Source organism: Somniosus microcephalus, chromosome 23, assembly GCF_052327205.1.
Source record: "Somniosus microcephalus isolate GS21.2 chromosome 23, FLI_Smic_1.0, whole genome shotgun sequence".
Lineage (NCBI taxonomy): Eukaryota > Metazoa > Chordata > Chondrichthyes > Squaliformes > Somniosidae > Somniosus > Somniosus microcephalus.
In genome coordinates, this window is record NC_141009.1 from 19,807,147 (window position 1) to 19,819,130 (window position 11,984).

An 11,984-nucleotide genomic window follows, 5' to 3' on the forward strand; every position below is an offset into this window, starting at 1 on the left:
CACCGGGAAATGTGTCACAACTGAGGTCGTTCCTCGGGCTGGTAAACTACTACCACAAGTTCTTACCAAATTTATCCACGGTATTACACCCACTGAACACCCTACTGCAAACAGGGGTACCATGGAAGTGGGATGACGAACATAGACGAGCTTTCCAGAAGTGTAAAGAATTGATCACATCAAAAGAGGTGTTGGCCCATTTCAACCCAGCGCTACCAATTCGTTTGGCATGTGATGCATCACCCTATGGTATTGGAGCGGTGCTGTCGCACAAATTCCCAGACGGGTTGGAGAGGCCAGTGGCCTTTGCGTCTCGGTCACTAACCTCAGCCGAGCGCAACTACACCCAGATTGACAGGGAGGCCCTCAGCCTAGTATGGGGAGTAAAAAAATTCAACCACTATCTGCATGGGCAGAAGTTCACCTTGCTGACTGACCACCAACCACTTGTCTCCATCTTTAATCCTAAGAAGGGCGTTCCAGTGATGACTGCACAACGGTTATAAAGATGGTCCCTGTTTCTAGGGGCGAATCAATATGAAATAGAATATAAAGGCACGAAACAGCATGGGAACGCTGATGGGCTATCGCGCCTGCCACTGCCTACTGTGGAGGAAGCACCAGCAGTGGGCCCTATCGAGATATTTTATTCGTCAATAATTGAACGATTGCCAGTAACGAACGCGGATATAGAGAAGGAGACCCGCAATGATCCGACGCTGTCTCGGGTATATGATTTGACAGTGAGGGGATGGCCAACACATGGCGACTCACTGTTGCCAGCATTCTCATCCAGAAGAGAACAGCTGTCAGTATGCCAGGGGACAGTGATGTGTGGATCCAGAGTGGTGATTCCACCCAAGTTAAGGGAGAGAGTGCTAAATGAGCTACATGAAGGTCATCTGGGAGGAGTGAAAATGAAAAGCCTTGCTAAGGCTTCTGTGTGGTGGCCGGGAATCAATCAACAAATCGAAGACCTAACTAAGAGCTGCTTAGGATGCCAGAAGGTCCAAAATGCACCACCACATGGCCCTCTACACCCATGGGAGTGGCCCTCCTCTCCATGGCAACGGGTGCATATTGATTTTGCTGGTCCATTCATGGACTCAATGTTCTTAATAGCAGTGGATGCTCATTCGAAGTGGCCTGAGGTGATAAAAATGTCCTCAACCACTACAGAGAAAACAATTGCAGTCCTACGGACCATATTTGCCAGAAACGGTTTGCCAGAGCAGATTTGCTCTGATAATGGACCACAGTTTGTGTCCGAAGAGTTTCAAAAATTTATGAGAAGGAATGGGGTAAGGCATTACACATCCGCCCCGTATCATCCAGCCACAAATGGATTGGCTGAGAGGTTCGTACAAACCTTTAAGAAGGCGATAAAGGCCATGTGCAACAATGAAATTCCACTACAGCATAAGATGGACAATTTCTTATTAGCCTACCGAAACGCGACACATGCAGTTACCAACCAGACCCCGGCCATGATGTTCTTTAACCGAAGGTTGAGATCTCGTCTGGACTTGCTCAGACCAAATGTGCGAAGAAATGTTGAGGACTAACAATTCCAGCACATCAATGAGAAGCCGACAAGGAGCTTCAATGTAGGACAACCAGTCTTGGCCCGTGACTATCGAACAGAGAAATGGCAACCCAGAACGATATGCACAAGGCAGGGGCCATTAATGTACACAGTGGATGTCGGGGCGAACATTGTGAGACGCCACGTCGATCAGATCTTATCGTCACAGGAACACGTCAACCCCATGTCTCGAGTACCTGGGGATGAACCCGACATACCAGTAGCATCTACCTCAGAACCAGTAGCAGTGGAACCCGATGAACTACCCGATGAAAAGGGGTCAGAATCGCCTCTGCACCAAGAACAAGAACCTCAGGAAAGGCGCTATCCCGAAAGGGTCAGGAAGCCGCCCCAAAGACTGAATCTATAAATGGACTATTGTTGTTTAATGTACATGTTAAAGTGTTAATTGTTATTTGAATATTAGGGGTACTACTAATCTAAAAGGGGAGGAATTGTAGTGTATGTGCCTTTAAGACAGAACTACTTTTACAGCTCCTGTATACTGTAGTACCGGCAGTGACCACACCTGTATATAAGCCTTGCGCATGCCTCTGTACCCCCAGTCTTGAGACTACCCTCCTCCAGTAAATACCTGTTTATCGTTAAGTTACAGCATCCGTGTGGTTATTGAAAAACAGCATACTCTCAGAATCACGGGTGTAACAACTGTTTTGAGCAGTATGCGTCCTGACATCACGACAACGCCATCAAAGGAATACCCATGAGCTCATATCAGGTTTTGGAGGTAACTGTGTGAACGGGACCCCTAAACCTGAAATAACAACAGAAAACGCTGGAAAAACGCAGCGGGCCAGGCAACATCCGTGGAGAGAGAAACAGAGTCAACGTTTCAGGTCAAAACCCTTCTTCAGAACTGAGAAAAATAAGGCAGGAAATGAAACAGATTAAAAGGCCAGTTTGGGGGCTGGGAAATGGGAGAGGGGATGAAAGAACAAAAGGGAAGGCCTGGGAGGTGAAGAGACATTAAGAGATATTCAAAATGAGACGAGATAGTAATAGGACAGGTAAAGAGACAAAGAATGGCTCTAGATGAAGTGTGAAATGCGCTGGCAGAATGAGAGACAGCTGCCATGTGGGAGAGGAAAAAAAAGAAAAGGCCCAAACCAAAGGTGTGGATAAAAAATATATAAAAATATAATAGGGGCCGAGGTTATGATCTGAAATTGTTGAACTCGATATTGAGTCTGGAAGGCTGTAAAGTGCCTAATCGGAAGATGAGGTGCTGTTCCTCGAGCTTATGCTGATCTTCAGTGGAACAATGCAAGAGGCCGAGGACGGTGAGGTCAGAGTGGGAGTGGAGCGGTGAATTAAAGTGACAGGTGACCAGAAGCTCGGGGTCCTTCTTACGGACTGAACGGAGGTGTTCCGCAAAGCGGTGACCCAATCTGCGTTTGGTCTTCCCAATCTAGAGGAGACCACATTGTGAGCAGCGAGTACAGTATACTAAATTGCAAGAAGTAAACCTGACTGGCCTCGAGAGCAATTCGCTCCAAGTTGCACCGATGGAATATAAATGGATATTTGCCTTGCTGTAGTCTCCAGTAAACACTTCTTTATTGTTTACATCTTCAGCAGCGATTATTTTCCATTTGGAACTAATTAAATTGATCATTAAAATGCCCATTACCCTTTCTGTGTTAGTCATCGTTTTCTTTAACTTGCAATCTATCTGTGAGTTCTTAGAACTCCTAGTTGATCAATTCACATTAAAATCTCATGTACCATTTATACGTCTTAAGGGATTGACTGATGCAGAGCAATGCGTAACAAAAATGAAAAAATAAGGTTGATGGTCTTCTCTATAACTCACCTTCACTGAGAGCTAAACCTGTATTTTCATTGTGTCGAGTTTTGTTTAGCCAATATATGCTGACGTGCACAAAAAAATATGAGACCCCTAAACCCTTGCTTAATTTCTGTTTACTGTTTTCTTATACACAGATTTACCAATACATTAGTTGGATACATGCGTAAAAACTGTCTCTGGGTGGCAGTATGAAACCATCAGATTGGGTTTTGATTAAGTAGAAATAATCCATGTCGCAAAACAGGCTAGGCATAGTTTTTTCATCTTTGTCACAAGAGCTTGAATACTCTGGATGGAAGAAAGGGTGAATGGTTTATTTATGCACATTAATCTGTATATGCGTATTTATGTTTTTTGGGGGGAGATGAAAGGGGAGAAACAAGATTTGTTATTGACCCCTAAATAACTTTCATCACTTGTAGATTTTTGTGGCCACATTTTCCATTTTTCTTTCTAGATTTTAGCAAAGGGCAATCAAACTCGTGGGTGAGAGCAATTTTCGCTGCAGTGAATTTTGCACAACCTGGCTTAATTGGGGGGGGGTGGGCGGGGGGTGACAAGAAAGTGGCTGGAAAATGGCCAATCATGATACACATTCCTTTTGCACTTCTTTGAGGAATAAATGGGCCATTCACCTAATATAAACGATGAGCATTTTGTTAATTCAGCTGTGGAATGTGTGAAACTTCACAGTAATGACACAAATTTATGCAAGAAAAGTCTGTTTCACTTGCTGCGGGATGGAGGAGCTCACTTTACATCTACTTGTATTGCAACTGACCGTGGGCGTGCTGGATTCTGACACACTGGCAGGATGGGACTTTCACTTGCCCGCTGGCACCTGACTGCATTTCCCTTTAATATGTGAAAATTCTGCTCCTGGATGGTTCTCCACTGCTGGGAGGGAGAGAAATCTGGGCACACTGCTGCAATTTAAAGGCTACTGCAGCTGAACTGAGCAGACCCACTGCAGGTCACTCAGAAGGGGATAGATAGATAGGGAGAGAGAGAGACAGAAGTCAGAGAGAGCTGGAGTTGCACTTGAAAATTGTAAAGCAACGGCAGAAAGGGGAGCACTATCTGACGGAGGGGGACTGCAAGGGATAAGCTGAAATTGGATGCACAGTGACACAATACTGGAAGCAGGTCCTTCAATGACATTGGCTTCACTGAGATGAATGCTACCTCAGTCCTCGAGGGATCCATTGTTACATTCTCAGCCACAAAACTCACAACCTACTGACACCAAACTGCTGGAAATGCTCAGCAGCTCAGGCAGCATCTGTGGAGAAAGGTAAAAGGTTAATGTTTCAGGTCTATGATTCTTCGTCAGATGAACGGCAAGGGTAAAGAGGCTGGGGGAAAAAATGTCCACTTGTACAAGAAAAGAAAAAGAATGATCTGTAAAGTGATTAGATGGGGACCCTTGTTATCCACCTTATATGGTGATTAATGTTTGCAACTGTTCTCCCCTAGAGAGCATATTAGAGATATTTCAAATTAGTTATATGGATGTCTGAGAATAAGGCACAGGATCATGAAAGGCTTTATTGTCTCCTGCCCGCTGCAGACAGCGGGGTGTGTGGCCCCACACCTTTCTCTCCTGGGCTTCTCCATTGTGAGCAGGTGACTGGGCTCCAGCAGCGCCTTCTTCCTCTCTACCCTCTGTTCCTGGAAGACTCAAACCTTTAATAATGGCCAAATTATGGAGGATGGAGCAGAACTGCAGCTTCAAAGAATTGGAAGTGACTCCCAGCAGTTTTGCAAAATTGCATCCCTTTTACCTTCCCAAGCTCTTCCAATCTGCAGGCCACTGTACGGACTCCGCACTGCCACCTTTACAGTGGCGGTAATTTTCAGGAGCGGTAAGTGGGTGTAACCTTGTGGAAATCATGGGGGAATTTGACCACCCGCCCTTGCTTCACCCAAATGCGGCCAGGTGTGCTAATGATGAGTGGGTTAGGTCACAGAGAGGTCATGGGAGGGAAATTATGACTGCCGTTTTTAGGGGCAATATTTTGGTGGAGGGCCCTCTCCGCATTTTACTTGCCAGACCACCTCTTATACCACACAAAAACAAGTGTTTTTAAAAAGGAAAATCCTTGCCTGTGTGTCCAAAATGGGAAAATGGTGCATTTCTCAACAATAACATCCCTCAACTTGATGAACACAAAAAAAATCCTTCCCTCCCCACCTACCTCGACAAGCTCGTTACAGTAGAACAAACAATTCCTCCCCCCAATCCTCAATACCTGGAATTATTGTTTTTTGATTTTTTTGCAAACCTTGGCTTCTGCACATATCTGAAAACCTATAACTAATGAACAAATAATTTGTTGGGGTAGGCAGACGGAACACAGCTATAATTGATCTTTGTTGGAAGCTTGATTTCCACATTACAACTGATAGCATCTCGCTATAAATAAATGACTTCATTCTTGAGGGATTTTAATTAGCTTAGTTTCAGGATGTAAAATGCACGCTCTCCAAAAATATAAGACACTTCAGCTAATGAACCTCAATGAGGTGGCAGCAGATGGAGAAACAAGCCAACATCTGGAGTCACAGTGCATTATTATATTCTTCAGGTTCAAAAATTCCTGGTACAGGAAACTTTCTGGTATCCGGCACCGACGGGACCGAGTTGGTGCCGTCCCATCAAAACTGCCATATAAACCAGCGCTAATGTTAAAACATACGGAGCTTCTCAGCTCCGTATGAAACAACAAACCCTGTTGCTTACAGCTTCAAAACAGTCGGCCGCAGCTTAAAAGCGTCTCTGTAGCTAAGCAACAGCTTCAGCTAGACTTGGGAGCCACGACTGGAAAAAAAAGCAACGAGAAGTAAAAAAACTTATAGGAAGCGGCTCCTGAATTTTGCCGGTAGATAGAGCTTTTCGGACATTTAACCTCCGATTAAACGAAAGTTTCCTGTAACTAGAATATCAGAAATTTCAGACTTCAAAATGAACTATTATTTGCGCGCTACCTCGCTATTTGACTACCATGAGATAAAACATCAGTTGTTTTGCTAAATCTTGTATCCATGTTTTGTAAACAATTTATAATAAGCGCAAATGTGGGGTCGATTTTAACTGAGGGTGGGCGGGGGTGAAGTTAAAACCTACCCCTAAGTTTTCCATTGGAACTTTATTTCTACAGTGAAACTTTGGTGCAATTTGTAATTTATAAAATAAGCATAACTGGTGGCAAAGCTCATTGATCCTCACAGACTATTCATTCTGTCACAGGCTGGTAGGACACGTGTGTTATAGTTTGGGCTTTCTCTAACACTTTTATGTTCGCAACAAAAAGGCAGTTTCCAAAACCAGGCCAACTCTCCTATGACAAAAGCAAAATACTGCGGATGCTGGAAATCTGAAATAAAAACAGAAAATGCTGGAAATACTCAGCAGGTCAGGCAGCATCTGTGGAGAGAGAAACAGAGCTAACGTTTCAGGTCGATTACCCCCAGTTCTGATGAAGGGTCATCGACCTGAAACGTTAACTCTGTTTTCTCTCTTCACAGATGCTGCCTGACCTGCTGAGTATTTCCAGCATTTTCTGTTTTTATTTCAACTCTCCTATGATCTTGAATCCATGCTGTTTTACATGCAGTGAATAAGTTTGTGAGCCCAGATTTAACAATTAATCCCTATTTACTGCATATTCACTGGAGATCATGTGGGATGCCCACCACAGCCTCCTTCCTCTTTTGAAATACAATGCAGACTGACCAGTTCTTACAGCCTGAAACTACTTGGTTAGGTTTACTTAATATATACAGAAGCCAAATGACACTGCAGGACATTAAATTAGCACAATACTTTCTAAGAATAAAGGTAGAATGTCTATAAAGTGTTAAAATATCCTTTTTTAAATGCATTTCTTAGAGAGTCTGGTAAGCAAAATGATTTTTGGGTGAAACAGATTTTCCTCTTGGTAGATTTTCTAAATATGATATTGTACATGGGCGATAAAAAAATCTCGGTTCACCTATGTGTAATGATCAGTAACCTGTCATTCTGGAATGGTACACTAGGTGGTGCTGTATGTATATAAGAGTGGGCTACCCACAATGCACTAGGCTACCCACAAGGCAGCAGTCAAGATGGAGGCCTCTACAGATACTGTACCTAGTCCACATGTGCTCAATAAAGTGTCTAGCAAAAGCTAGCTGTTCTTAATAAAAACGACTAGTTATTAATGAACATAACATGATACCAGGATTGGTAAGATCTGCTGAATATTGTGCAACGCGACATGGAGAATTTGAAGCCACCAGAGCGTTTGAAACTCACAGGAAATGTCGACTACAATTGGCAGACTTTTAAACAACAATTCGAACTCTACATTGCTGCCATCGGGTACGGTACGAAGCCAGATGCAAGGAAAATAGCGTTGCTGCTCACAGTTGCAGGCCCACAGGCGATAGAGGTATTTAATACATTTGTATTTAATCCAGAGGAGAACAGAGAAAAATTAGACGATGTGCTAAAGAAGTTTGATACACATTGTTTTCCCAAAAAGAATGAAACCTATGAGAGGAACATCTTCCGTTCTCGGACACAGCAGCAAAATGAGACTTTTGATAGCTTTTTGACTGATCTGAAACTGAAAGCACAGATATGTAATTTCTCTGAGCTGAAAGCAACCATGATTCGTGACCAGATTGTGTTTGGTATTCATGATAAAAAAGTCAGGGAACGTCTGTTGAGAGAAACCGAACTAACATTGGAAATTGCTGTGAAAATATGCCAAGCTAGCGAGCTAGCTCAAAAGCATGCCAAGACTTTCAGTGAAATCAATGATGATGCGATTGCAGTAAGTGCTGCTGTTGGTGCTGTGTCCTACAAGGGGAAGAAACATGAGCAGAACAGAAGTGAAAAGCAATCGGAGGAAGGAATTTTTAATTGTAAACGCTGTGGTTACAAACACCAGTTAAAACAATGTCCAGCGTTCGGAAAAATGTGCACAAAATGTCATGGAAAGAATCACTTTGCCAAACAATGCTTTTCAAAAGTAAAAACTAAGAAAGGGCAACGAGTTAATGTAATTGAGGACACTGATTTAAGTGAGACATGTTTTGTAGGAATGGTGTCATGTGACAATATCAAAAAGGATACAGAAAATGTGCAGCCCTCAGGAATTAACAATGCTGAACATAAAGTTAATGCAGTAAAAGAGGACAAATCATAAAAAAGAACCTGAATGAGATGTCTCCAAGTATTCAACGACTCATGATGAAGCTGCAAAGATATGACTTTGAACTGATCTACACACCAGGCAAATACATAGTGTTAGCAGGTGCACTATCCCGAGCACCCACAATGAGTCATGTGAGCTCTACTGAAGAAGACGTGGATGTTCATGTGAGTATGGTCACTGCTGCGCTGCCCGTGTCAGACACAAAATGAAAGCAAATAGCAGAAGAAACAGTAAAAGATACAGTATTACAAACAGTAATAGAGAACATTCATCATGGTTGGCCAAAAGGTTCCTGTCCAAAATATTTTCACATAAGGTCAGAATTGAGTGTCGCAAGTGGACTATTACTAAAACAGAACAGAATAGTCATTCCACAGGCTCTACGTCAAGACATGCTCAAAAGGATTCATGAGGGACACCTCGGAATTGAAAAATGCAAAAGGAGAGCAAGAGACACTGTTTATTGGCCTGGCATAAATAAGGACATTGAGAACATGATAGGCAAATGTGAGACATGTCAGAAACACCAAAACAAACAAGCAAAAGAACCAATGATAATGGCTGACATACCAACAGCACCATGGCAAAAGGTTGGTATGGACCTTTTTCATTTAAATGGTAAAGACTATCTAATAGTGATTGACTACTATTATAACTATCCTGAGATGGCGCTGCTCTCAAGCACCACAGCAAGCAGTGTCATAATGCATGTGAAATCCATCTTCGCCAGACATGGAATTCCCAGGATTGCCGTTAGCGACAATGGTCCGTGCTTCAACTGTAAGGAGTGGCAACAGTTTGCAGCACATTATGACTTTCAACACATCACATCCAGTCCTTTGTATGCTCAGTCGAATGGTAAGGCAGAGAAAGGTGTTCAAGTTCTCAAGCAGCTACTGAAGAAAGCGACAGAAAGCAAGTCTGATCCTTATCTCGCCCTGCTGAGCTACCGAGCCTCCCCTTTAGACTGTGGTTCTTCACCTGCTGAACTCCTAATGGGTCGCAAGTTGCGTACCACGCTACCCTGCTGTGCAAAAGAAAAGCAGAGTAAGGAACTGAGACAGAGACTTCAACTGTTAAAGCTGAAACAGAAATCATACTATGACAAGTCATCCAAAGCTCTGAAACCATTGACAAGGGATGATGTTGTCAGGATTGAGGATCCAGATGCATGGAACAGGAAAGCTACAGTTCTTGAGGAAGTAGGACCGAGGTCATACACTGTTAGAACTGAGGAAGGACAGATTCTCAGGAGGAACCGCCGTTCCCTCCTAAAAACACAAGAGACTATCGAAGAGCAAATCGATGACAATGCCGCAACTGAATCTTGTCACTCACCACCAGAACAATCTAACACAAGTACACATACAGGCTCTCATGAAAACACATCAGACTTACCTGTGCTGAGAAGATCCACACGTGAAGTAAAAAAGCCTGATAGACTTAATCTTTGAGTACAAAGAAAACTACATTGAAAATGTATTGACTGTTGAAGATGTTTATGTTGTTATTGATTGATATTGATTGATACTGATTTTGTTTAACCTCAAAGAAAGGGGGATGTAATGATCAATAACCTGTCATTCTGGAATGGTACACTAGGTGGTGCTGTATGTATATAAGAGTGGGCTACCCACGATGCACTAGGCTACCCACAAAGCAGCAGTCAAGATGGAGGCCTCTACAGATACTGTACCTAGTCCACATGTGCTCAATAAAGTGTCTAGCAAAAGCTAGCTGTTCTTAATAAAAACGACTAGTTATTAATGAACATAACACTATGGATTCTGAATCGCCTGACTTTTGAAAAAAATCCCCAGTGGATTATCCAATCCAAAGGCCTCTAGAGTTCTAGTTGTCAATTAGCTATGATTAGGGACACATTAGAGTATTATTGCACCGAAAGTTAATAAGGAGGTGTTTGCATCACTTGTGGTCCAAGTACCTGTTAATGCCTTGACCATGTACAACTCAATTTACATCCCCGTGCCTGGACTAGTTTTCAGGTCAATCAACCTGGCTTAGTTCCATCGACAATTTCTCTCCTGATTTTCATTTTGAAATGTTATAAGGAAAGGTTGCTCCCATTTTAAGTCTAGTTATTTCAAAACTATATGAAATAGAATACTGAAATCTCCCTATTTTATCACAAACAGGTTTATGCCATTGCTTCCCTGCATGATGAATTTTCAAGCTATTATGTTCTGTCAAGGGAGCACCTTGGTCCCCATCTCCCAGGAGATGAAGAAAAATTTACACCTATTAACCGAGGCCATTTTTTTTCACACTGATACAGATTTTTTGGACCCCAACTATTCACAATATATTTTAATGATCTAGACAAGGGAACTAGATGTAATATCTCCAAATTTGCAGACGACACAAAGCTGGGTGGGCGTGTGTGCTGTGAGGAGGATGCCGAGAAACTCCAGGATGATTTGGACATGTTGGGTGATTGGGCAGAAGCATGGCAGATGCAATATAACGTGGATAAATGTGAGGTTATCCACTTTGGTAGCAAAAACAGGAAGGCAGATTATTATCTGAATGGCAATAAATTGGGAGAAGGGGAAGTGAAACGAGACCTGGGCGTCCTTGTGCACCAGTCGCTGAAAGTAAGCATGCAGGTGCAACAGGCAGTTAAGAAAGCAAATGGTGTGTTGGCCTTCGTAGCGAGAGGGTTTGAGTACAGGAACAAGGATGTCTTGCTGCAGTTGTACAGGGCCTTGGTGAGACCACATCTTGAGTATTGTCTGCAGTTTTGGTCACCTTATCTGAAGAAGGATATTCTTGCCATGGAAGGAGTTCAGTGAAGGTTCACCAGGCTGATACCTGGGATGACAGGAATGATGTATGAGGAGAGATTGGGTTGATTGGGCTTGTACTCGCTGGAGTTTAGAAGAATGAGAGGGGATCTCATTGAAACTTATAAAATTCTGACAGGACTGGACAGACTAGATGCAGGAAGAATGTTCCCGATGGTCGGAGAGTCCAGAACCAGGGGTCACAGTCTAAGGATAAGGGGTAGGCCATTTAGGACAGAAATGAGGAGGAATTTCTTCACCCAGAGCGTGGTGAACCTGTGGAATTCTCTACCACAGAAGGCAGTAGAGGCCAATTCATTAAATATATTCAAGAAGGAGTTGGATATATTTCTCAAGCCTAAAGGGATCAAGGGGTATGAGGAGAAAGCAGGGACCGGGTACTGAATTTGGATGATCAGCCATGATCGCATTGAATGGTGGAGCAGGCTCGAGGGGCCGAATGGCCTACTCCTGCTCCTATCATCTATGTTTCTATGTTTCTTCTTAATGCCAGCTCAAAAATTATATTGCCAAAAGCCTGCAATAGGTCACCTGCT